This window comes from Phaenicophaeus curvirostris, chromosome 3 (assembly GCF_032191515.1).
Source record: "Phaenicophaeus curvirostris isolate KB17595 chromosome 3, BPBGC_Pcur_1.0, whole genome shotgun sequence".
In the NCBI taxonomy this organism is placed as follows: domain Eukaryota; kingdom Metazoa; phylum Chordata; class Aves; order Cuculiformes; family Cuculidae; genus Phaenicophaeus; species Phaenicophaeus curvirostris.
The window spans coordinates 1,681,050-1,705,611 of NC_091394.1; the positions used below are offsets into that span (position 1 = coordinate 1,681,050).

At 34.2% G+C, this 24,562-nt stretch overlaps 1 protein-coding gene across 1 annotated transcript in view; it reads right to left on the reverse strand.

Annotated features, from left to right (window-relative positions):
• The window catches only part of LOC138718733 (cadherin-19-like), a 58,123-nt gene extending 40,243 nt beyond the window's left edge, over window positions 1-17,880 (reverse strand). Inside the window, exon 1 of the mRNA XM_069853258.1 lies at window positions 17,672-17,880. The gene's annotated coding sequence lies outside the window, so the exon portion shown is untranslated. The remainder of the gene's footprint in view (window positions 1-17,671) is intronic.
• Window positions 17,881-24,562: the final 6,682 nt, after the last annotated feature.

The window sequence follows — 24,562 nt, forward strand, 5'->3', positions numbered from 1 at the left end:
AGACTCACTCTGAGAAGAAGCTCTTGTAAAATATCCAGAAAGTAATTTCTTACTCCTTCCCCTATTTCTCTCCTTTCCTTAAAAAAAAAAAAATCTAAAATTTAGTGTTAATTACTTAAAGTAAAAACAAAGTATTCACAGCGTTTATGGTGATTCTGTGCTGAATCTGCTGCCTATCACAGTGACTAGCACTGTCTTGTAATTCCCTTGTAATCCTCTGTCTTTTCCCATCCATTGTCTTTTATTTTACACTCAATTTGTAAGGTCTTTGTAAATGAAGTGACCTTGTACTTTGTGTTATAATATGTGGCAGAAGGGAGGATTGTAAAAACGCAGAGCTTTTAGGTGCTATAATAATATGCACTAATTTTTAATAGAATAAAAAAAAGACAAATATATTTTCAGAGATGAGCAAATGAGCTTTCACTAATAATTTCCCAAGGGAACAAGAGAAATGGGGATCATTGTTCTGCTCCTGTCCTGTTCTTCAGGAAGTGCATCTCTACTCTTTCTCACTTGCACTGGATTGCAATAATAAAGACTGATACTTAAAACAGAGTAATGAGAATATCTATTGCAGTTGTAATAAGCAGGCTGCAGCTTTTAAAGCAGAATCTTCCTTTTTTATGCAATGAAAATCACAAGTTACCTGTAGACTAGGAACAGATTCACCTTCTTAGCACAAAGTGGCCAAGTCCTTTGTTAGGTTTGTTCTATAACCATGACCAAGTGACATATTATCATCATTTGAAACAGGATATTATTTTTAGGTCTGCTGGTATTCCAACTTGGGTTTGAAGTCCCTTTTTTTTTAACTATAGTAATTTATTGTAAAAAATAGCCACAGCATTACACTACAAAACAATACCTGTTATTGTCTAGCATTGCAAGAATAGCAACAGGAAGAATAACAAGTTTGAAAAATACAGCCTCTGGGATACAGTGAATTTATCTATTTGTTGGTGGAAAAATAAAAAACTAAGGGTGAACAAATCAACAGCTTCTAAAGAATTAAAAAAATCCCAAACAACAGATTACAGTGAAGGGGAGAATAAGTTCTCTTCTGAATAAACACAATAAGAACGTGATTTCATTAAAAACCCCTCATGATTTAAATAAAGACTTTTAATTAAGAAGTAACAAAACACTGGTAACAAGGGTCATGGTAGATACCCCTTTTACAGGAGACCATTAGAACCATCCTGTATATATACTTTATTCAACTTTACAGCAGGATTTTAAAGCAGTGACTTCTGAGAAAAACAAACTCTGTCCTTGGAAGTACTTAGCAGAATCAAAAATGCTAGACTGAAAGACATACATTTTGTGGAATTTGGTGTCATCCTTGCCTGTTTCAATAACACCAAGCAAACAACAACATGGAAAAATTAATCTAAGTCAATCTAATTCATTAATATGCAGCTGAAACATATTTCTTATCTCAAAACCAGACCTAACGTGGTGTTGTTTTAGAAATATTTTTTTCTAGTGTATTATAGTGCTGCTTCTCTTTTTTCTTCCAGAAAAGACTCATTTTCATTGACCAGTTTGGATTTCATAGAATATGGTAGACACCTAGGTTATACTGTTTCTAGAATTCCCAAAAGATTAACCATATAGATTTCACCTGTTTTAATTAATGTATATATTTTGAGATTATATTTTTTAATTTATATAGAATATTGAATAGTGAAAATTTGACTTTATTTTGCTATTTGAACTTCATTTTTTACTGAGTATCAGAATTTTCCTATGCCACAAATACACATTGTGGGAATGACTCGTTGAGTGATATATTGTGAATGGGTAACTTTTATACTATTCCTGCTGTAGCTCAGTTCACCTTTTGTATAAGGCTCCTCAGATTATGTTTATCTTCCTGATGTCTTTTATTTATGGTTAGTTTAGAATTATATATTATGTGAATTTTAGCTAATATTTGTATTGAGTCCAAATATTTTTTGGTTTTCTGATCTTTCACACACTGCTTTTTTTTTAAGTAAATTTAGACTCTTACAACTACCAAGTATGCTAAATGTAATTATACTGTGGCTATCAGAACTAACATCTGAAATGTAATAATGTCTTCATTCAATCACTTAGAGTGATGTCAACAATAATCTTGTTAATATGTTGCACAACTATTTTAAAACCTACTGCTTAATCTTGAGCAGTTTAGGTTTTAACACGTGTCTTGGTGTGACATTTGACTGAAATATATTGCCTGGTAGTGCATATTAACACAATAAGGTGCATGTGTCTCAACTACTCAACAAGCCCTTCGCTTCCATGGATAGCAATTGCTTAGAGGTTATGAATATGATAGAAATTTCACTTAATTCTACTTGTTACACTTTTTCTTCATTTTGTAAATAGACAATTGTAACATCAGGAAAGGCCTTCAAACTATTGTGTAGAGTTGCCAGAGTAATTATCTCTTGGCTACACATACACAAAATAGCTTTAGAGAAATTAATTTGTTGGCTGATTAACGCCTTTAAACCTGTGGATTTTAATCAGTGTAGAACTGACTGACTAGAAATTCTGTCATTCTGTCATTCTGTCATTGTTTCATAATTGTTTGCTGATTGTCTTTCTGGGTAGTATATTAGCACATGTTACCTGAACCCAGTAGTTTACGAGAATATCTGTGGCACTGTTGAAAAAACCCAGATGCCATTTCAGGAAACAAAAAACAGTCTTCAAATCATGACAAGTAGTAGCCATAAATCTAGTAGCCATACTAGAGATTCAAAAAATCTTTTACAGTATCCAACTCTGATATATATCTCTTCAAATCTTACGTCTCCTATTAAAAAGCTAGAGGAACTGTAGGGAAAAGTAGGAATTTGTTTTAAATTAGGGGAATATGGGTCAAAGCTGAAGGATGAGATTTCCTGCAGTAACTGAAGAAATAAGTGGAAGAGTTGTTTCCCATATATCCCACAAGCCAAAGGAAAGAGTATAGAGGATAGGGTGACATACTCTCTGCTTCACAACCTTACACAACAGTATGGTCATTCCATACCCTTTGTGGAGCTACATTCATCATCAAAAGATATGAATAAACCAACACAGAAGAGAGCATTTTTCTGCATTAAAGCTACTGACTATTGGTGTTATTCTGTTCTGTTTGAACTTTGTCATATAAAACTGGCTGCACAAGATCTATTTCCTAATGATTGTCAGCATACAATATGACATAACCAGTCTCTTGCTTGCCTTTTTCAGCCCTGACCCCTCAGTATTTTTAGAACTGAGAAATTGGTTGCTGATCTGCAGTATGCTGGAGATATATGTAGCTGGAATCAGCTCAATATTTCTTTATCTGATTCAGCAGTCCTATGTTTGATATCCTTTAAGTAACTGCTGCCACTGGGGTGACAAAAAAAAAGATTCTCATGATTTTGGAAACATGAAATCATTCTTTTACACTCTGTTATCAATCATACTACACAGAGCAGGATGTGCAGCCTCAGACACTTCAGTCATACCCAAGGCAGAAGGAGACCCAAGTCTTCTCATTGCAATCGCTTTGAGCTAATTAAGAAACAGCCTGGTAAAAATGATACAATCCATTTAAAAAGTCTCTGATTTTTTAAAAAAAGAGTCAAGCACACTGTTCCCATGAACAATAGAGTATTTGGGGAATGATAACCTTCTCATGGATAAGACTTTGCCAGATTGCTCTTGTTCTGCACCAGTGACCTTTGGGGCAGCTGATAAAGTAAATACTGCATAGGGGTGGAGCCAAAGGCAATCTGATATTGCTGAAAATTTTCCCTATGTGTGCTTGTGGTTTTTTCAGCTGAAACTAATATAATTACATCTGGAACATCAGAAAGTAATAAAGAAAAAAAAATTGTTTCTGAATTTACTGAAATCCCCCAAAGGGACCAGCAGGTATCACTGAGTGTTACAGTGACATACACACAAGTCTCCAGCAAATTCCAGAGAGGTATTTGAATTTCTAGGTTTTCTCCCAGGTTGGTGTAGCATCATGTCTTCTTTTGGAAGCATAGGTTTTCCACTTGTTATTAACTGAAGAACATAAGTTATTGGGTGAATAGTTTAATAGACAAGAGGCACAGATACTCCTACTTCACCTAAGTGTAAGGAAGCAAAAGAAGCAAAACAAATTATGTAGGAATATCTACACATTGGTAAAATGATTATTATATTTAGTTTTTTTTTTTTTTCACAGACTATTCTGCCATATAGATACATCCTACCTCAGTCAAAATGCTTCCTATCTAAATAAAAAACTTAACATTGTGAAATAATACGTCAAATTTCCAACGAAAAAATAAATCTAGTAAACACATGCTGAGATGCCAAAATATTGAGTTATGGCAGTAGTTGTGGTACACTGCACTTTCTACACTAAAAATAAGTAATTGTTTAGTTTTAATTGTAGCTTCCCATAACTTTTATTATGGTTATTTATTTTTAAAATAGTTTGCGCTAAAGTATGACTAAACCCATGTCTTTTAGCATAAATATTTTGCTGATTAAAAAGACATGTGTGCAGTAAAACCAGAAATTCTTCCCTTCTGGCATCTGTTTGTTATTACATAGAAGTAGCAAGTCCAATTACAAGATGTTTGATTCACTGGGAAAAACCTGCTGGAATATTTTTGGCTCTGCAAGACACCACTCTACTGAAGAACCACTCGTCAGGATAATGATGTAAAGGACCACATTCTGTGAATCATACTTGAATCTGTTTGCCAAATGATTTTCAGGAAGGCACTTCATGAAATGCTCCAAAACTCTCATTAGGATTCAGGTTCCATTTTTTGCTTTCATATATAATTATTCTTTGCATACATTAAATCTAATAGCAGAATGAACTTACCTTTCCCATGGTTTTTTAGGAGATTTAATTCCTCCAAATATGGAGGAATTTCAAGGATGAAAAGAAGCTTATTCATTTCAGTTGAGCAGGTGCTTTTTGCTATAATTTGGCTTATTGTTAAACTACTGGGTTTGGTTTTAGAGTCAATTTTCCACAGAATATTAGGTAAATCAGAAATACCCTTAAATTAAATCATCCAGTCTATGTCAACAGGAAACTGAACCAAAATCAGATTCAAAAGCTTATATTTGAAGAAATTAGTCAGGGATCAGATGTAAAGTAAATAAATAATTGTAAAAATAGTCTTTTACAAGTAGATAAAGAAACCATAATTTCACATTAAAAAAATATGTATTTTCATCAACTCACTTTGTGCTCTGTTCATAATAAAGCACACTAAGGTAAATAAAGGAAGGAACAGTTTTAACATTATTAAGATGTCATTATAAACTAGACAATTTGGTCTACTACATAATATAATATAAAGATACAATTTATATTCATGATCATTGTCTCTTGTATACATAAATACAGGCACTCTATGCACTATCACAGTGGGAAAATTTCTAGCTATTATATGCTGCCTTGAACATCCACAAATATTTCTATTAAAATGTTGCCTTTTTAACATACTTTTGTCTCACATCCTATAAATTTTGGCCATTCTTCAAGTGTCTTACATTATTTTAAAACAGAGAACTAAAAAAACCCCAAACAGTGAGAGCAGTGGAGAATTGGATTGAAAATTCAGTATTGCTTAAGACTTCAAATCAGCCCCCAAAATTCAGCTGATGTTATTTCAAGTAATTGTTGTTGTTAATTGATAAAAATTCTTTTCTTCTGTACTAATACTCTTGGTGGAATAAAGCCAGACATCTAATTCTCTTTGAAGCTGGTGAAATATTTTGTTATCTTTCCATATTTTCTGGTTTTTTTTGTTTGTTCCTTTCTTTGTTTTGTTTGGTTTTTTCCAACCAGTTTTTACCTTACTACAACGTGATTCTTCCTGTTCCTAGCCTACATGGAATTCTCCTTTCTCACTGAGAACTTGAAGCACTGAGAGTCCCTCACCACCTTTTTTCCTATTCTTAATTTAAATACTGTTTTCCAGTTTGCATGTAAGGTTGATGAATTGCCTACTCAGTCATAAATTCTGTTCTCACCACAGTAACTCATCTGTAATAACAGTTTATTGCATCTTTATCCAAGTTTTTTACCTCTGTTTAATCCTTGTGCATCATTATCCTTTGTTACCTGTGTGAGCATCTATTGCTTCTCTGTTCAATGTTATCTCTCATTCAGACCTCTCTGTACAGATTTCTTCTGATGTTTTACTTCATAGAAACATATTGTAAAATAGAAATTGTGCTGCATTATATTGTGGAGCCAGAGTGCCTGTGAGTCATTCAGAGGGTAGTTTTGCTTATTCTAAGAACACTTACAAGCTTTGCAGCTTTAGCCTTTTTATCCCCAGCTAAGCAGGTATCCTCAGTATTTTATATAATTACTAAAGTGTTAAAATGCACAATCAAGCTTAATATTTTTATACTTTATTATCTACTTTTTTTTCACTCAAAGAAGTTTCTTGAACTAAGAAGCAACAGGGGACAAGAGGCAGAAATAGGAGGGGTTCACACTATGAGTAAAGCCTGGCTAGGATGACTTTAATAGGGTAGGAATCATGATGAGTGTTAAAATGACAAGGACTGAGAGACTAGACAAGCTCAGCATTTAAAATGCAAGACTTGATTTTCCTGCAATGATTAGGAAAGAACGAAGCCAGCTGTGGACTCTGATCTTCACTAGAAAGGCGCATCAAGTATGCTGGGCAAGGGGTCTTTCTGCCCATGGGGAATATTTAACAAGATGAATTGTGTCCTGGACTGTGCACGCTGTTGTAAATACGTTGCTTCTCTCTAGACATGCTCCAGGACTTTCTTATAATGAGGGGTCCAAAACTCAATACAGGATTCAGGTGCAGCCTCACCGGTGCTGAATACCTGGAGAGAATCACTTCTCTGGTCCTACTGGCCACACCATTTCTCCTACAAGCAAAGATGCTATTAGCTTTCTTGACCACCTGAGCACACTGTTGTCTCATGTGCAGTTGGCTGTCAATGAACATCTCCAGGTTCTTCTCTGCCAGGCAGCTTTCCAGCCACTCTTCCCCAAGCCTGTAGTGCTACACGGGGGTTTTGTGTCCCAAGTACAGGGACACCTGGTCTTGCTAAACCTCATCCCATTGGGCTCAGCCCATCAATCCAGCTTGATCAGATCCCTCTGCAGAGTCTCTCTACGCCTCAGCAGATCAACACGTCCTCCCAGTTTAGTGTCATCTGAAGAAATTACAGTTCTAAGTCCATTGAAATGAGTGGATATTTTCAAGTCAATTCTTGGCCTTGGACTTCACCATCAGCATCCCTGCTTTACAGGCATTTCCTTTCCTTTGTAGGCTTGAGAGCGTTCTGTGGTTCCTACACAGCCAAATGCATAACTTCAATGCACATAAACTTATGAATATGCATGAGCTCTCAAAGACGCAGTGATTCACTGAATCAGATTCCTTAAATTTGCCCCTAAAATAAGTCCTTATAAATGAAATTACTGAAATAATTTTCTATCTCACTCCTTTAAAGCTATTTTTTCCACACAATTCCCCTTTTTTCAGGCGTCTGTCATTAATTTAATTTATTGCAAGCCAGCTGAAACTGGGAAGTCCATAAAGTTGCCATAGTAACTGAATGGACAAAGATTTAATTCACTAGTTTATATAAGTTAGAACTAATATCCTGCGCACAGTAATAGTCTTAAATTATTTAGGTCCATAAAGTCCACTATTAATGGACTATATATATATTTCATAAATAGGTGCCAGCTCCTTATTTAGTGAAATATGGGCTTTGATTTCCCCGTGCTGTCTCAAAAATAGTTGTTGGATAGTAAGCCAATCAAGAAGTCAAGGGGAATGAAAAGGAACAAGAAACTGGGCTATGGTAACTGTAGTGATTCCCATGTTAAGAGAGGCTATAGGTTATGTATTAATTTACTAAGTGTTAATTTCAATAGAATTCCCCAAACTGACCTGTAAAACTCCGTAAAAGCCATGTAAATTTATCAGTAACAGAGCACAGAACACTCTGGGTCTGGAGTCTATTGTTATTGATATTGTTCCCAGCACACAGATGTAATTTGCAGTGACATATTTCAGGGAACAAGAATGGTGTGGAAGAGCAAGACTGAAGGAGAAATCTCATGAAAAATGTGTTATGAATCTCAGAATTTTGTCATGGGCAGCATGATTTATTTGTGGGTACTGTATTCTCCTGAATTATAAATAAGAGTGCAGCATAGTCAATATGCTGAGTGGGGTCAAGACGTGACACCCAAATAAAGCAACAGAAAATAATTACATATTTTCTTAGTTCATTTCCCTGCTTCTCTGCTTCTTGATCACACACTGAATTAGTTTAAATTACTGAAATTATTTTGAATTTATTGGAAAACACCCAGTGGCTCTGAGAACAATTACAGTCTTCTTCTTCTGTCTCCTTAATTTTATCCTTCTCCCTCACACCTTTTGCTTTATGCAACATTAAGCAATTGGGCAGATTAAATTTTAAACCAGGCCTGCTGCACTGCAACTTTCCTAAATAACATTGGTAACTATTATAAATATAAACTTTGCGAACTTTGCACTAGTAAACACATAGGGACATTTTAATCATTGAATCTACCTCTAACTTCAACATGTAAAGGACAAATTCTATATAATTTAATTCCCTAGATTAATGAATCTCTTCTTCATGAGATTCCTGAATGCATCACTTAGTCATTTTAATTCTTCAAGTGTGCAAAGGACAGCCCAGATAGGAATTGCCACTATAGCTTTATTGTATTTTATGTTCCTTTTTTTCATTATTTTCTTACATTTTAATTCTAGTGCCAGCTTTCAGCAGGATATTGAACCTGAATGTTTCCCCTGTACACTTCATTCAAAGAGCAGTCTGACACGTATATTTCTTCTTGGTTGGAATTCCACTGCTTATCATACTATCAGACTATATCATTAGGTTTAAACTTTGTGTCATGCCAGTTGTCTCCCATCATTCTGGGTGGTTTGAGTCCTTTACAGATTCTTGTCCAAGGCTTGTAAACACTAGATAAATGGCATAAGAGGCAATGGGATGTTGAGAGCTATTCAGAGAAATAAAAAGAAGACAGTTAACCAAAGTGAAAGAAAACAGGGAACAGTTAGATATGCCACTACAGTAAGTTTCTTTTGTTGTCCCATACAATAATAAAAGGGTTGGGGTGTTTTTTTTGTGATTATAGGCAAGTTTTACTTTGTCCAAGGAGCTCTCATGAGCTGTGAGATAACACAGGGAGATTCCTTAATGACAGGTTTCCACTCATCTCCCTTTTCCAGCCTCCACTAACATTCACTGCATTTTGAGTTTTTGAAGGTCTCTTACAGAATTATTTTTTTTATTAGAAGATGTCATATTAATCAGGACTTCTTATATAAATCTAGTTTTTTTATGAAGGTTTTTTTAGTTACTTTTTTCCTCCCTCAAACCCTATTGAGTATATGAAATTTTTATTTTGCACACTATGGGCTATTTAACCTTCAACAGTAAGTGTTAATTTTAAATAAAATGTCTATCCTCTGGACAAACAGAATTAAACGGGCACTTTACAGATCAGTGCCTAAATCCCAGAAATATATGTAACTGTTTTCACAAAGGACGTCCTCTGTTAATGCAATGAATGGAAGGGTATTTTCCCGCATAGGGTATTTGGAAAATACAGAGTTGTTTTCATTTACAAAATTCATTCAGTGATGCATCAGGATTTCACTAGTGTTTTGTTTAAAAAAACTAAGTATTTAGACAACTGGTTGAAAATTTGTGTAGAGATAAACTGGAGTTGTTCCCTTGTCGCACAGTTTTGCTGTAAAAACATCAACAAAGCACTACAAATATTTCAGTCCTGAGTTCTTGCTTACCAAGTTGTTATTACCAACAACTGTCAACAGGAAAGCACATCCCTTACATTTTCCCTCTCATTTTTCTTCAAATTATTTTGTGACCTCCTTGCCCTTCACTGAAATATGACTCAAAATGTACGTTGCTAATGCTGATTATGTTATTACACTACTTCACACTCTCAGTTGTGTGGTAACAAAGGAGAGGAAACAGAGACAGGATAGTAATGTGGTGTCTTAAGCACTGCACAGAAGTCCTCCTTTCTGGGACAGGGTCAGGCTGCTATCTACGCTGAGACCATTAACATAGCAACATGAAAACAAAACAAAAATTCTCCAATAGAGAGAAAATAAAATTTTCCTAACAAATTAATAGAAGAGTTTCAAACTTTCTCAGTAGAACAGGAAAATAAGCTCTACCCTGTAGAGTAACTAAGAAATCTAATGTGTTAACTCTACTCATTGCTGAAATAGTGTCAAGAAGGATGAGGTAAAATTAAAAGAATCAGATATATGACACATTCACACACAAACTCCAAAAGAAAAGAGGTAACATGCCAGCTAGAACAGGGAGTGGATAAGGGATTTTATATTTTCTGAAATCGCCTTTTGGGATGTTTTGTCATTTTCTCCAATTGATATCAGATGAGTTTTACAGACTGTGTACAAAAATATTTAAATATTGTAGTTAAATAATAAATAAATAGAACAGCGCTACTGTTTAAAATTGCTATTTGCTTAAAAAGAAAATATTTTACCCTGTGGAAATTGTTCAGTTCTGAGCTGTTTCAAAGTTGAAAAATTCCACACTGATCAAATTCTCTGAAATGTCTCAATGGAATATCTTTCTCTGTTTGAGAGAATCAGAAGCTAAAAATAAAAAGCTACTTCATAGAATTCCAGTTGATTCATATAAACAGGAAAAGGAGGCATACTTATCCCGGGATGAATCATGCCACTTGATTTATTTTTTTTTTAAAGTATTAAAATCACACTGGATATTGAAAAAATTTGTGGCTAGAATCAAATAAAAACCATGTAGGCTTTGTGAAAAGGTAATCTTAAAGCAAAATATGACCTATTATCATTATTCTCGCAATTCAATCTATTTGGATTTACAATACCACATTTGTAGAAATAACTGATTCAATATACAGCCACATTATTCATCTGCAATGAAAGCACTTCAATTTGAAGATCACTTCCTCCACTGGCTCTCAGTAGAACATTGTTCTGTATTAAAAATTCAGTTCTTTTTGTGCTAAATGGTAAATGAATTGTAAGAAGAGCCCTTTTTGCCTTCTCAGAGGACTACCTTGCTATTCTACATTCCTCCTGAAGGATAGTTCATTGTTCATATTTTATAGCTTAACATAAGTTTTTCCCCTAGCTCTGTGACTTTAGGCTGTCTTTTATTTCTCTAATAACACTAGCCACTTTGCCACCCCTGGTCAACACTTCTTGCTTGTTGTTTGAACAGAGAGATTGTATGCTATGAATTGAAAAAATTAAAAGCAAAACCAGATATGTTATTTATTACTTGTACAATATAGGAGAAGGTTTGTTAGGATAAAATTCCTGGTAAGGTAGGAAAGTGACTGAGATGCTTACGGAATGTTTATGGCTTCAGCTTCGTAGTAAAGAAGGCACTGTATCTTTACAAAGTTAAGCTTAACTTAGAATCATAGAATCATAGAATCATAGAATAACCAGGTTGGAAGAGACCCACCGGATCATCGAGTCCAACCATTCCCATCAATCACTAAACCATGCCCCTTAGCACCTCAACTTCTTCAGGCCACATGGATTTTTCTTGTATAGCATTCAGTTTGTTTATCATGTTGATTCAATATCTAAGAACTACTTCCAGCTACCCTACATCTTAATCCAAAAAGCTTGTTCCTCTTTAGAATGCTTAGTCAATATCCCCAAAATAAAGAGGTTTTTTTCCTTGTAGGAGGCATAGGTATGAAAAAAATGAAAGAAAAATAAAATTTCAGGATAAAACCAGAAAATAGTCTTTGCCTAGGTTTAATTTAATGGAGTAAATTGAAATATATGAAAACAAAACATAAACTGAATATATAGACAGAGTTACTGCATTTTTAGCAGTATTTCAGAATTTCAAACTGTAAAATAATTTCCAGTGCTAAAAAGGCTGGGGTTTTAACACACCACTAGTATCATTAGTGGTCTATTACTGTACAGCCAAGTTGTAGCCTTGTAAACGATCAGAAATCAACCCCAACTTACGTTTACAATTTAAGGAACTTGTATGTGATGTAATGAACATGCTAGCAAATTGTATGCTTTCTTATCTATATGTATTTTATTTTTTAATTAAATGGTAAATATGGATAAATACACTGACCTTTATGCAAACTTACCAAGCTTATCTATAGCTTGGTGTCTAATGGAGAAGCCTTGAAGATCTACAGGAAATACTGTTGAAGTATGCCCTCTAATAATCTTTAAGTCATTGTGACTTTAGTGCAAGATACTTCAATAAAACTTTTCTTTTAAAACAAAATATTTCCAAGGCGTCTTCTGACAACTGTTTATAAAGTTGTTGGTATTTAAAAGTAAAAATGGTGGGGTTTGCATGTAAAAACCATACATTTTGTTTTTTTCAAAACTTGGAAAGGGTTGTTTCTTTTCCTTAAATGAATTTTCACTCTTGAGAGAGGGTTGTGAGAATATTTAACTTTAATTTGATATTTTTTTGAACTGACTTTTAACTGATTGTGAGCTAATTTTGAACTGATTTTTAGCTGTTAAATTCATGAAGCACTATAGGGCAAGATCAAACAGGCTGTGACTAATAAGCCTGTGATTTGTCAGCGGTTCAGTTGCAGCCTGTACAGCTAATTGTGGTGGTGGGGTTGGCAGCAGGGCTGGGCTGGCTCAGCATCCCCCGTTTATCTCCTTCCCCTGTCACCTATGGTTCTCCTGTGCATCAAGCAATCGATATGTCTGATGGGCAAATACCTTTCATTGTCTTTTACACAGATGATCCTGTCAACACTTGACAAAGTTCCAACCTTTTACACCTATTAAGGAAGGAAACAATAATGCTGCCCTCTCCTCTCTAGGGTTTTCTATATGCTACCTCTGACTGTGTCCTAAATGAATCAAGAAATCAATTTGCAGCCTCTCTGCCTCAGTTAAATCAAACTTATTCACAGTTTCTGCTGTGTAAAAACCATCCAGTGCTTCTCCACAGGTAACCACTGTCATTTTGATAAGAAATACTGGAGCCCTGGCCAAACGTAATATGCCCAAAATTTTCCTTTTTTTTTGTTATAGCTTTATTTTTTTATTTTATTATTTTTTTGGGGTTTGTTATTTTGTTATAGCTTTATTATAGTTTTTCTATTTTTTTTAAATTAGCTTTATTAGCGTTATTTATGTGAATTAATTCTATACCAGGAATTATTGCCTGCTATGTACAATTGCTAAATGAAGTAGAAAATTTTATTCAATTTTATTTATTTTATTTATTTAATTTTATTTAATTTTATTACCAGAAGAACAGAACATACTACGAAACAGAGTATCTTTTAATCGAAAAACTGGGACTATAAGTTGAAATATCACAGTGTTTATCATGGGTTCATAGGTATTATAAGCCTGTTAATAACCTATGAGTTTATCTATTTTCTTCCACGCATGTTAATGATTATTCTTTATGGCATAGATAGAATTTTTGGTTTTAATAATTCAAAGCTTGAGTCTCCCATGTTTTCTAAAGACTGCATTTATTAATTTAAGCACCTGAAAGTTAAAGACCTAACGTAATGTGCTTATGCAGACTCCCTAGATAGTCAATGGAAAGAGAAAGTCAATTGTACTTTACTGCATTGTAGAAAAGGTAAATAACATAGGAAATCAAGCAAGGTTTGGCCTAGAAAGGATCTTGAAAACCTAAGCAAATATATTACTTAAAAGACACATAAAACAGGTCATTTGAGCTGCATTCTTAATCTTATTTTCATCTCCACAGAAATATTCCATTTTTGAGCAAGTTCTTTCACGTTTGAGTGTTTATTAGTATTAGTGAAGGTCAAAGTACATCTTGTTCAATATGTTAGTGCCATTTTACATTTAGGAATACAGCTCACAGTTCCTCTATTGGATGTATTTTCCATTTTAGGTAGAGATAGATGGTTCTAGTTAAGGAAATAAGACCAGAAGAAAGATGTTTCATACATTATTAGCTTAAAATAATGTTTGACATTTTTATAAAACACTGCTTATCTTCTTGGTACGAATTACTCTGACTCATAACTTTTGGAAACAGGTATCTAAATAATGTTGTCTAAAGGAGTTGACATTTCTTCCTATTTTCCAGTAAATATATTTTAAAAAAAATCTTCAGGAAACTTTTTCTCAAACATTTTGAATCCTTACTTAGAACAGCTGATTGCCAGAATTCTTTTCCTTTATATGATTACTATGATTTATGAACAATAGGACTACTATCATAATATTGTACTACCACTGTATCATACTGTCAGTGTTAAATCATAAATACTAGTCATAGTGTAGAAAGAAATTAAATGTTTCTTTTGGATGTGAAAAAATGCAACACAAAAATAAGGAAGCCCATGCAGAGCAATTAAAAATCCATAGAAATGTAGTGTTGCTGTCTGTAAAAGGCCACTGAAATTGTTCCAGCAGAGTTTATCTTCAGATATCCTACTGGAATAGTTATTTTTTTACTTTTTCTGACATTTATGATTAGTAATACTCAGGAATACATCTATCATTTTTATGATATCACACTTTTTGCTGTGCTGCCTTGTTTTCATTAGAAACAAAATGAACTGAATCAGGCTATAGCAGATGAGACTTAAGCAGTATTTCTCCACTTGAAAATCAATGATTATTCTGAAGAGACTATCAGAAAAAAAAAAAAAGAAAAGAAAAAGAGTAAAAAAAAGGCAAATCATGCAAGAAATAAACCAATGGACAGAAAAACATGATTTATGAGAACTTACCCATTATTCATATCTTTGAGTTATTTACATTTCCAGTTTGAATAATATATCTGGAAAATGTGATTGTAAATTTTTATTTCAGGGTTTCTTTGAATGCGTCATACATGCAACAAACGTATGCTTTTAGACACTGTATTTGGGATAAGTTCTTGCTTTAAACTTTCTTTTCTCCTGAGAAAATATTTTCATTTGCAGGAAATAATATTATCTAATGAGAAAAAGTTTTTTTTTGTGTAACTTAATACTTAGGTTTGGTGTAATAAGAACTTTCTGTTTTGTTTTGTTAATGCTGGGTTGCTAAGACCAGGCAGTTAGTTGCCCATGGAACTAGTAATTGGTGGGGTTGGAATTGCTCAGCAAGAGGCCTAGAGCTACGTGTCTGAAGGAACTCAGGGGTCTGTGGGGGGAGAAACTATTTGGGTACGTGTGACGAGACTCAAAGAGGGAACCAGAGACACCTCAGGGATCTCCACAGACCATATGGTGGGGACTGCTGTGCTGACCTGTCTCATCTTGCTCCTGGACGGCACCATCTGCTCGTGCATAGGTCAGGGGAGTTGTGTAATTTGTAAGCATTTTGTGTAGCTGTGATTAAAATATTAAAGTAACTGAGACCATTTAGTCTCCATACTGTCAAGCTGGTCTTGAACTGTGACTGTTTTTGAGTCTAGGCTTTTTCTTCCCATAAATTTTAAGTGGGGAAAAAAAAAATCTTTTCATAAGATGATTGCTTAAAAAAATAGCTCAGATAAAGAACGGAGTCAAATTACATGTAAGACACTGGAAAATAGGTCTAATTTTATAGCATTTGCACACTCCTGAAAGTGTGATATGAAAAGCTGAGCAATCAGCACAGTTTATCTCTATGTGACATTTCCAAATGCTATTTATACATTTCATGGGTCAGTCTTTTATGAAAAGGCAGCTATCTAATGATTTGGCATTTGAAACCAATTCAATTTATATGTTAAATTCGATGTTAGGGGAAAAACGCAGCACTTACCACATTTTCGTACTTTGATTCTGGCTATCATCTTAATTTGTCTGGAAACATTATTTTATTTTCCAGGGGTGCCTCATGGGATATAAAGTAACATAAATAATTCTAGCTCATCTACCACTGGGAATTTCTTTTAAGCGTAAATTTTGGCCCAGCCAATATATATCACAGTGATACACAAAAAGAGCAACAATAATGTCCTTAATCTTCTCTGATGTCTGTCTGCCTCACACAGAGAAAGACAGAGCGAGAGATCAGCTGTTTGAAGATGAACAAGTCAGTAATTTTAACTAGTATTCTTTAACAAAGATGAGGGTTTTATAGTTTGCACTGTATTGCTACACATCCTCTTCTTCCTTCATTCTTCCCCTCAAGTTTTCTGCAGGCACTGCCAGAAGTCGTGGCACCTGGGAAGGGTATTATGAGTGTGACCCATTGTCATGGCTCATGGACTTACTTACTTACTGAGTTAATTTGTAAAATATTCTACATTTTAGTAGTCCTGATTGCAAAATATGCATTATAATTTCTATCACCTAACACAATGTTAAAGTAGTTACACTTTGGTTCTAAAAATGCATAAGTTTCCATAGCAGATTTGTAATTCTGTTTTTCAGTTTCAAGCTACTTAGAGTATTCTGCAGGTAAGTCCTTCTTTCTTCCTCCTTCCTTTACCTAAAAATGAATTTCAAGAATGGATTTCCATTTTCTGCTAGCTCTTAGACCAATGCATTTTTTAGTCAGTCAGATTGCAGGTGGTCTAAACACTAGACATAACTCAACATTCATTTCAAGTAAGTGCTTGGTTCAACACTTCTAACAGAAAAATGCTAAACACTGAAACGTATCATTATAACTCCTAAAATTGAGTCCACAGATCATTTTTTTGCATCTTAGTGCAAATTTATCCTGGTGTAAATTAAAAGTAGTTTATCTGGACTGCCTTTGCAACCACAACTGATTCTAAATTAAAATCTATGAAAAAATGATTATATAATCCAGAAGCCATGTAATTCATTCCAGTTTCATGCCAAAATAATTTGTAGAAATGAATGAGCTGACAGACTTTCAGCATTTTAGTAACCAATCAACAACTATTAATTATTTCTGGTCTATATTCTACAAGCTGTTTCTTGACTACTGTCTAATCAGAGACTTTGAACATGAAAAATAAATTGCAGCTATAACTCGTGATAGAAGGCTTATGAAATAAACAAGTGACACTAATATTTTGATAGTATATATACTGTATTGTTCCTTGAACATTTTACTTATTAAGGAATTATCATTTTACACTTAAGTTCCAGCAGAAGTAGAGGCATCCAATATTTTTGTGGTCTGAAAGATTTTGCACTTGATAGATATGGGATTATAAAGAGAAATGGGAATAGAAATGTGGATGTAAAACTAAGACTAAATAATAAAAATAATAACATTAACAATGCTATTGCTCCAGTAGAAAGTAGAGCAATAAGCCAAGGAGTATTTCTAAGTGTTCCTGTAATATAAGACACTTCTCACTCTTTTGATGTCACTCTCAGAACTTGTAAGCACATTTAAATGAGAATCACTTGCTCGAGTGCAGGAGAAGGAAACAGAAGTGATCTGTCAGAGCTGGGGGTCTTGCAAAAACCGATCGATAATCAGCATGGAAATTTTAATGTACAAGTTGAACATAAAACAGGTGTAGTTTTCCTCCGGAAATATTTTATTTTTTAATATTTTTTTTTGTGGGTCTTTTTTATTTTTTTTTGCACTAGGGATACTCAGCTAAATGATTTAAAATCCCTTTTCAGAAATAATAAAGAAAAAAAAGATGGAGATCTTACCTGTGTAACCTCAAGGCCTTGTAGGTTTAAAGAAACGAGTATAGTAAAAGTTGAATTAAATGTCTGATGCAGAGAAATAAGCAGTTGTCTTTTACTTCACAGATCCTCAGAAAGATTTAGGAGTCACAGCTTCCTGCAGTATAAGTCACTTCAGCTTTTAGTTTTGAAAACTCAGAATATGGCCCTGCTCACTGCGGCTATTTCGGGGGCTCCAAGTACAACTGTGAACACAGGCGCTTTTGTGCAAACATCATAAGGGCTCTGATGTTCATTCAGAGTTCAGAATTAAAATGCAGAAGGCTCCAGCAAGCAAAATACAAGCTGATTTTCTATTTCAGGGTGGAAAAGTAAAGTACTCCCTGGCAAGTCACCAAGGTAGCGGGGAGGTAATCCATGTTGAGTGAGAGTATTTTGCAAGTGAAAGGGATTTGCCTTCTGTTTACAGAATGATCAGGGAAAGAAGTGATCAATTTGGAGTAGTCACAAAAGTTAGTCAAAGAAGTGGGTTTCTGCAGTCTGTTTTTTTGCCTCCAGCCTTTTTTTCCCCCACAATAATCTAGAATCATAGAATCATAGAATAACCAGGTTGGAAGAGACCCACTGGATCATCGAGTCCAACCATTCCTATCTAGTTCCAAGAATCATAATATCTTCACATTAAAAAAACCCACATGCACAAAGCATTGGTTTATGTGTTTATGTATTTTGAGAAATTTATGAACTGAATGCTTTATCTTTTTATACAACTGTCCAAAAAAGTTTGTTTTGTGTTATACTCAACAGAAAATACAATAAAAATATCTTCCTCATTAAAAACAACAACAAACAAACACCTTAAAATCTTGTGGAATAATTATACATCAGCTTATAATGCTTTTCATAGAGATTAAATTCTATTTTACATCAATTTAGGAAATTTTGAACAATAATTCAAATGTTCATTCTGTATTCCTTGGGTTCTCAGAATTAAATAAGGATATTTTGGAAATAAAAAAGAGCTGTGGATTAAGTAATACCTCTCTAATGATTGTGGAAGGCATGTATATAGTGAGTTAATTTAGAGCTGAGTGCTACATCAGTATTAGCTCCAGGCCAAGAAGATTTCTGAGATGTCCTAAATGGTAAAACAACAAACACAATGTACAGTCAGATTTAATGTATCCTGTTAATAATAAGATCTTTAAAAGAAGTCCACTCCAAAACTTATAAGACTATTTTAGATTTCCCACTATGTAATTAATAGCTTAAGGAATAAAGTTCCTTCAGTTGACAAGTTTTTTCCTCCTGAAATTGTCTTCTTTATAGGGAAAATTTTGACATCTGAAGAAAAGTCACCTCTCCCTTTTTTTTCTTCCTCATGCAGTCTAAGAAAATTTAGCAACTTCTTTTATGGAAACTGAAAGCTCTTGTCTGTACTTTTATTGTGTATTTTTAACTTTTTTTTTTTCTAGCAGATAAGGAAAGTAGATTCTGACCATGCCTGCAGATCTTAGATATCCAAGAATCTCATGGTCAGAACACAAATGATGGTGAATGAGGAAAGGTTATTCTTCACTATGTGTAATATTATAAGAAAACACTTTTAGATAATGTGGCCCTGTCAGAGGACAATAGCAGAGCAGAAAAAGTTCTGCAAAGGGAGTAGTTCTTTGTTGATGCATCTGCGAGCTCTTACACTGGCTAAAAAGGAATAACTGTTTAGTGTGTTTATGTTTAAATGTCAGGGGCAAACCAGCTGCTTCCAAATAAATGCAAAAGCACCTAATATGACAGACGTTAAAACTTGAAATGGATGGGCTTGAAGTAACACAGGAAAACTGTCCTTCCATCATATCCATCTTGACAAAGTCAGAAAATGTTATACTCTATAGAAAAGTATTGTATACACAATCTGAGCAGCTGGATCTTTGTTTATTTATCAGAATATGTTTATTTATTTCTCAGAATCTTTGTTTATTATTCAGAATTACTTCTCAGTCTTTTGAAGATGATCTCCTGATAATTTCATGAGGGTTCTCCTCCTAAATAATTCAGTAAAAGTAATATGCTTTCTGCATCTGAATGGAAATTAACTCACAACTTATGAGTTTGTCTACAGGATCAACTCTGAGAAGTAGATAGATTAGTTCATTTGGTTTTTTTTCTCAGAATAGAGTGAAAATTATAATACTATACTACTTAAGGTTTTTTGATAATACTGTTTTCTTAGTAATGGCTATATAATTATTTAAAAAAAAGATATCAAAAACATTTGACAATGATTTCTTACAGTACAAATTTTTGACTGTGCTAGGTATAATTTCATTTCTTTGCCTACACCTTGATATTAGATTTGAATAATGGAACTAATATAAACTAAGATCACATTTTAATGTCTTTTGCACTTTTTGTCATTCTTGTCTGTTGTTTGGGTTTTTTAAAGAAACAGGAATATTTGGGGAGAGCTGCTATTTGTTATAGGAAGAATGATTACATATTGCTTCTGGTAGTAGGAGAAGGATGCTTTCCTAAAATCTGTGGAAACTGAAGAAGAGTAATTTGAATTCAGAGACATGCTACATTTACCACTTAGAACAGCAGCTTTTTTTAATGTTGCTTGTTCACACGGGCTTTCTAGCAATACAGAAGAGGAGATGTTTAATTTATCAAGTTAGAATTAACTAGGCATCGGTGTAGGAAAAGGGTAAAATCATTGACAGTTGCCAAGCAAGACATGCTCATTTACTGAGAACGCTGAATCTTGTCATAGCATGTAGTATAAGATGTGATTCATAAGGGAACAGAAATGAGCAGCAGGAAAAAAATACAAATGAAAGTTTCTTGGAAACCTTTCTGTAAAGTCTGATGAGAACTGTCCAGAGTAAGAGGGACTTTTGACAAGGTACAGGTAGTATGCAGCTACAAGGAGAAAAAGAAATTATTTAAGTAGTCTGCACTCTGTTCTGAGGGAACACATGAGGAACTCTGCTCATCACCTGAGCAAAACTTTACTGGAGGTTTGAAAGAGGTAAATATTTCTTTGTTTTACCTGAATAAATAAATGAGTTCTCATATAGAGAGTGGGGACTGAGAGAGAAACTTTGGAATTCCAGTTAACCGGTTTGGAGTCGTATCCTTTTCCACTGTGTCTGTTGTCATTTAAAGTAGGAATTTTATCCATCCATAGGCTATAGCTTAAATTAAGTGTTTGCTTAGGGGCAAGAACATGATAATAAAATTGTAATTAAAATGTCTATGCAATTTAAAACTTTGTTAATGATCAATCAATTTAATGTGCTATCTATTAATTTATTTTAAAGTTAAATTTCTGTTCAGTTCTCTTTTGTGGATACTTACGTATGTGCTATAATGACTTATAGAAAGGCAGTCCTAAGAATGCAGTAGAGTTAATTAACTCTTTTTTTAAGGAAAATCTATTAAATTATTTGAGAAACTAAAGGAAAAATAAAGATGGGAAACCCTAGGAGCACTGTTTACTTTTAAATAGAATAAAGGACACTGTTTTTTTAAAAAATGAAATTAAAAGGGGCCATTTCTCATTAAAGAAGATTAATAAGACTGTATCCTCATCTTTGACACTTGCTTAATTGGACTGATCTTAGATTTCACTCCCTTCAGTTCACTCAGTGAACTCACTTCATTCTTCTCTTAATCACTTTCCAGTATAAGGATAATTAAAAATACAGAGAGATTATCGGGCAAGCGCAAAATGTTTTCTTGAACAATACTGGAAAATCAAAAAGAGACATTTTTCCCCACAAAAAGAGACTTTTTCCCCCCACATTATTTTGTGTTGCTTTAATTTTTTGGTGATGGTTTTTTGTTTTGCTTGCTTTGGTTTTTTTTCCCAGGGGGAAATAACTTCAATGAATTGCAACAAAGTACAATTACTTAAAGAGTGTACTTAGTAGTATGTGTGAAAAGTCTGTGGAAATGGTGCATAAACTTCTTAATTAAAAGAAATTGAATATCACACTGTAATCTGACCTTTCCAAAGATGATCCTTTTCTTCTCTACTTTCCTTTCCACTTCCCTTTTTTTTTCCCAGTGAATATTGTTATGAGAGAATGCATTGTGTTTGGAAAATAATATGCAGAGATCTTATTATCTTCCCTGTTTCTGTTCCATCACAAGGTACATTCAATATGAGCAAATTCAGGGTAGGAAAACTTCAGTATGACCTCCTGAAGGAGCAGAGCTCCCTCATCCTGTTACTGCTGCACACTTATTAGATATAGATTGAACAAAATTAGTGATGTTGTCTCATCTCTGTCTTTAGCCCAAGGTCTCATGGTGGTGATCACATCCTAAGAAGAGTCTGAATGCAACTTATTTCTGTAAATAACTAGTTCATATTCTCACACCTGTTTCTTGCAGAACGGGCGACTTCTCATGTTAGATACTGGTCGTATATTGCACAAGTCAGAATTCAGTCATGAGTTACTATAAAATATGTTGAAGGATAGCAAGACAAATATTTATTTCCGTTTGGTTAACTATGTAACCTGCATAGACTTTTCATATTTATGGTGAGTCTGCTACTAATATTGGAAGGCTACCCTCTGTGGTACACAGAAAAGTAAATATTATTGTACCCATTTATAGGAAGAAAAAAAATCATTACCGTAAAGGAAGAAGAAATATTAGAAATATTAAAGGCAAGTTCATGAAGATCAAATCTATAGCTATGACTGATCAGCCCAATGTTCTTCTTCATTATAAACTCTCAGTATAAAAACTTGTGCAGAGATTAGAATGAGAACCGGTATAGAGACAACATGGTCAGGTTAGGCTAATTTGGAAGAGACATTTATGCATAAACTTCAGTGGCAGAAAAATAACCCTGCTCGATTAGTTCAACAAAACTAAATGGAATATTCCAATTTCAAAAGTGTCAATACTTTTGTGTTGGTTTTTTTCTTTTAGTTAATCCCCACAACACTAACATTTCAAAAATTAATGAAATTAAATAGAACAAAATAAAATGAAACTAAGGATTTATATCTGAAGAATTTCATAATGTTAACTTTTCATTCCTTGCCCTACCAGTATAGTCTGAGTGATACCTCAAAAAACAATTAAGAAAAGTTAAAAGCTTTTGAGGTGAGCTTCTAGGTAAGGAAATGATCCAAATTTCATACTTGCTACCAAGAGAAGGAGAAAAGAAGGCCATTTTTTTTCTTAATAGGTGCTAAGAAGATGACAAAGGGCAAAGTGCCCTCACTCTGTGCTCCATGGACTACCCTTCATCTCTACATCTTTTTTGATTTCTAGGTACAGGATAGAGAAAGGCAGTAAAACAATTTTTTAACCTCAAATATCATAATAATGACCTTATTCCCAAGTTGTTTCTTTTTTTTTATACTTAGAGGGTATGTGACTGCTTGCACCACATTAATACCCATCATAGTCCAAAAGGATTGCTGGTTTAGTTAAATTAAATAATTCTACTTCAAAAGTAAAAAAAAAAAAAATCTGATTTGAAAGCTTTTTACTCTCCCAGAAAGAGGGCTTGGCTGAACACTTCATTCTAAATTCTGTAAAACAGTTGAAATAAAGATTACAGTGTGACTTATTTTTCTGTATTTCCCACTGTAATATCTACAATGAGATTCTCTTATCTGGTATCAGTGGACAACTGCAAGTATTAACAACATTTTTTGTCTAAAAATATTTGAAGTTGCACTAAAATAAATGGAAGCACTAAAACAACCAGTGGATCAGTTTGTGTGGGCTAAACGTAAGAATCCTGAACTGCTCATGAATAACATCAAATTTCATATGGGGCTTTTTGTTTTTGTGGTTTTTTTTTAATGTTTCCATAGTTCTTATTAAGGAGTTAAGGATATGCATTGAACTATTAGAGTCAGAAGCACAGTCAAACAACAAACAAGATCTTGTGATAAAATGTGAGGAGAAAAATTAGCCTAGTTGCATTGATGAATTTTGTATGACACTAGATGTATTTACATATGCTCTTGCTTTTAATATCATCATCTGTTTATGAGTTTTACCATTTAATTCTAAGGATTTAAGATGTTCATGTGGTATTATTTTATATGAATGTGTGTTATTAAAGGGATATAATCACCAGAGAAAGAATAAAGGATATATATGTGTAGTTTATATTGGCATATCAAGGAGGCAGTGAAAATACAGCAAAAATACAAGGTTTTGAGTTGTTTTGGTTTTGGGGGATGTGAATTGTTTTAACAAAACAGCAGAGAGTAAACAGGAAAGCTGTGTGGAGATGAAGAAGTGATCTTGTGAGTGGCAGTTTCACAGTATTTAAGAAACTTTCTGCCAGCTACTGGAGAAAAGAAGTAAAGGATTAAAAAAAAGAGAGAGAAATTAAGAGAGAGATAGAGAGAAAAAAAGCTGCCAGATTTTCTCTCCACAGTTATGCAGAAGTCTAGCCAAATTAAATCATGTTGTAGATGCAGTAAGTAGGCAGGGGAGAGAGAATGAGGAGAGACTGGCTATTCTAAATTAAGAACATGCAGTTCATCTTTTCCACAAATAAACCAGATGGAGAAACTGTGACTGGATAGGCTGGAAAAGAGCCAAACGGGGGACCAGTTTTTCTGGCAGTCAGGAGAAGGGGATGGTGACCATGAGAGGCACAGCAAGGTCCCAGACAGATGAAGATGTAGGTAGCCCTGGAGCAAGGTCAGCTCTGCCCTGGGCTCTAGCCAGCTCCCTCACAGCCAGAGAGGGAACAGCTCATGCAGTGGTCAAGCCACTGTCTTCAGGAGCCATCCTACATCCTACCTCCTAGGCAAACAACAAGGTTGTTTCACACAGGAAAAGAAGCTGATAGGAGAAAGAACTCATTACCTCTGGATGATTCTAATTTTTAGGAAGGGTTTTGGGATTCAGGAAGATAAACCT